This window comes from Lathyrus oleraceus, chromosome 6 (assembly GCF_024323335.1).
Source record: "Lathyrus oleraceus cultivar Zhongwan6 chromosome 6, CAAS_Psat_ZW6_1.0, whole genome shotgun sequence".
Classification (NCBI taxonomy): domain Eukaryota; kingdom Viridiplantae; phylum Streptophyta; class Magnoliopsida; order Fabales; family Fabaceae; genus Lathyrus; species Lathyrus oleraceus.
This window is the reverse complement of record NC_066584.1, coordinates 207,787,784-207,791,458: the sequence shown is the minus strand read 5'-3', so window position 1 is coordinate 207,791,458 and position 3,675 is coordinate 207,787,784. Positions and strand designations below refer to the sequence as shown.

At 34.8% G+C, this 3,675-nt stretch overlaps 1 long non-coding RNA gene across 1 annotated transcript; it reads right to left on the bottom strand.

The window, feature by feature from the left end:
* Positions 1-724: 724 nt before the first annotated feature.
* On the bottom strand, positions 725-2,774 carry LOC127097754 (uncharacterized). Its single transcript, XR_007793159.1, has 3 exons — positions 2,406-2,774; positions 2,116-2,291; positions 725-1,129 (listed from the first exon to the last, which is right to left on the bottom strand). It is a non-coding gene; the product is annotated as an uncharacterized LOC127097754 (long non-coding RNA).
* Between the last annotated feature and the right edge of the window lie 901 nt (positions 2,775-3,675).

The following is a 3,675-nucleotide window of genomic DNA, read 5'->3' as shown; positions in this document are numbered from 1 at the left end:
ATCCATGCACCTTGGTACATTTTTTTCATAATGTGTACTCAAATTTGGATTTGATTTTATGTGAAACCATACTTGATCATGGTATTTAGCATAAATATCGACGATTATTTCACCGTTGATTCAAGGTTACTTTGAATTCAAATTGATTTTGGATTCAAATTAATTTTGATAATTCAAGATGATTTTGGAAGTTCAAATTTATTTTTGATAATTCAAATTTATTTTCGAATTCAAAACAATGTGTAGAATCACATTTTTACCAATGGGCCATTGTTAGGTGGGCTCATTTGTTCATCTTCTCTGTTATAATAAAATCCAACATTTGCATTACATAAAGCACAATTACACAATGCCGAAATCCATTCTAAACATTCAACCATTCATTCAAATAACTCAATTCCAACCATGTACAAGTTTCAACTCATTTCTCACTACATCATGAACCAATTCCAACTTCAATACATAACCAAAACCTAGCATTTCAAAACATGAACCATTACAAATATTAAGGTCAAGTCATGATTCTTCAAGCCATTTTCCACTAACATTACAAATACAACCATAAACCATTGTTTTCAATTAAAAATTCAAGTATTCAATTCCTATTTCAATCGATTTTACCAATCCACGTTCATATGTCCATTCAAGTTCCAATACAAAATTATGAGAATTTCCAAACTTACTTAATCTTTACAATTTCATAAACCAACGAGCCATGTCCATATACAAATCCAAACATTCCATTGCATTCAACTTCCAACCTCAAGTTCAAAATTCAAGTTCCAAGTAAATAATTATGTTAACACCTTACACATGAGACAAATTCAAAAGAGATACAAGTTCATGACCTAAGGTTCTAGCATCTAATATAAATTCCTAAACACTTCTTCTTTGCCATCTTCATGCTTAATGTCACCTTCTTTCCTCTAGGCTAAGTTGTTCCTCTTCCATGGAGCCACCTACAAAGTCAAGAAAACCACCATATGTTAAGGTTCACATTCATTTCAAAACTCCAAGCATGGCCTATGATTACCCTCCTAGCCAATCAATTCCAACTTTCCCATCCAAGGCTTTGATCCATTACTCCATGAAAGGTCCAAACACGATTAAGCATAATTGATCCAAATACCTGCATTTTCCAAACAATAATTAACAAACTAACTTACTCAAAACTTCACTAACAGATTAACACCTCAAATAACAGATTATTTCCAATTCTATCTAATCTCGTAAAAAAGCTAACAGTTTCCAACACACTAACTTCGAACCGCAGTAATAGAGAAATTTCAATTTCATTACACCGGTATTTCAAGTTGCATTTATGTGGAATTTCAATCAGAATTCATCATGTAACTAACATATTTAGCAGTTTGTTTTTAGCAATAGAAAGAAAATCTCATCTAACAAATTAAATCTAACCGAATTAACAGTCCTCCTAACTTCATTCACGATGCTAAACTGTATCCAACAACTGAATTCCTCATAACTAACATATAACAGAATTCTAAATGGTTGAAACTGAACAATAACAACAAAACCATTATAATAAGGCTAACTTCTGTTTTTTCACAAGAGGACATAGCAGTATTTTCTGTTCACATAAAAATAGCATTTCATTTTACAATTTCTAACAGCATTCAATTTCAAAACAACTTCTAACAGTATTCAATTTCAAAACAATTTCTAACAGCATCATTTCATTGCAATTTCATAACAGCAAAATTTCACCAACTAACTGTCATAACAACTAACCAAAACTAACTCTAACCAAAATTGGAATTTGTAACTAACAGAATGCATTTCATCAACTTTTCATCTCATTTGAATTTAACCATAACAGAGTTTTAACCGATTTTCTAACCAACTTTTTAACCTAAACATAACAGATCCTAACTGTCGTTAACTGGTTGCTAACAGATTTTGAAATGGCTAACATACCAAAAGAATACACACTCATTAAAACAGATTTCTTAATTTGAAATTTCATTTGGAAGAAATTTCATTTGAACCTTCATTTGGATTTCAAGCAGAACTCTTGATTTCAGGTGAATTTCAACGAAATTTAAAGGGGATTTCTAACTGATTTTGGAGGAAGAGATTATTATAAAATCTAACCTCATCGAGAGCTTTTTCTTCTTCAAACTTCATCTTCAACTTTCACTCTTCAATAGAATTTCAAGTCTTCAACGTTCTCCGCACCAGAGCATCAATCTCCCTCACTGCCAAGATCTTCATGATTCTTCTTCTTCAACAACTTCAATCTTCTTCATTGTCCAAAGCTTCACCATCACCTACAAATCCGATTACACAATCGTCAACAACAAGTTTCATAACAGAAAAATGATTTGAATAAGAAGCTCTCAAAAGCAGTCCAAATGGACTTGGAGAAGAAAAGACTCACTGACCTTTCGGGAGAAATCGATTTGTCATCTTCGATCTTCATCTTTCATCATGCAATGCACGCAAGATGCTCGTTCACAAAAACCGGTACGTTCTTCGATGGCTTCTGTTTTTGCACGCAAGAACGGCTCGTCAGATTCCATTTTCGATTTCGTTTACTTTTGAACCTTGAGTTGGAAGCGGAGCCATTTGATTCTCCAATGGAGTTTGAATCGAGTCCCTTGGTAACCTCTGTCTTCTATCGTATGTCTTCGAAAAAGACCCGCCATCATCGCCGATGAAGGGTATTTATGAGTATTATGATGAAGCTTGCTTCATCGATGGAGAAAAGATGACAGAAAGAAAAGAGAAAGAAATGTCAAGAAAGAAGAATAATAGCTTCATTAGATTGTGTACATGTGACAATACAACTCTTATATAATGCAACCTTATCACATAACAACCAATCAAAATGGAGCTAACTAACCAACTAACCATACAACTAACAATAACCAACTGTATTAATCAACTAACTTAATCTACAATGATTAAAGTAGTTAATCTCAACAGCCCCTCTCATGCTAAGCATGGTGAATGTTGATCATGCCAAGCTTGGAAATAAACTTGTTGAAGGTTGAAGTTGGTAACGCCTTAGATGGAAAATCAGCAAGGTGCTCATGAGTGGAAATAGGTAGGAGCCGAAGTAAGCCTTTCTGAAGTTTTCACGGACCAAGTGGTAATCGATTTCGAGATGTTTAGTTCGTTCATGAAACACCGGATTGGACGCAATATGCATTGCGCTTTGGCTGTCACAATAGAGAACATGGAGTTTGGTACATGTGATGTGCAGCTCCTTCATAAGGACTATCAACCAAAGCAATTCACATGTGGTAAATGACAGCGCCCGATATTCAGCCTCCGATGATGATCTGGAAATAGTATCTTGCTTTTTTGCACGCCACGATATGAGAGAAGTACCAAGGAAGAAGCAATATCCTGAAATGGACCTCCCTGAATCAATGCAGCTTGCCCAATCAGAATCTGTGAAGCCAAGCAATTGTAGTTCAACATTCCTTCGAAATAGAATTCCTCTACCAGGGTTGTTCTTCAAGTAGCGTATGATTCTGCAAGCAGCATGGTAGTGTGCCATTGTTGGGTTGTGAAGAAACTGGCTAAGTTGTTGTTTGGAATAAGTAATGTTTGTGCGTGTGGTGTTAAGGTACAACAGACGGCCTATTAATCGTCTGTAAGCTCCAATATCTTCAAAAGCTTTGCCACTATCAGCATGTAGTTTAA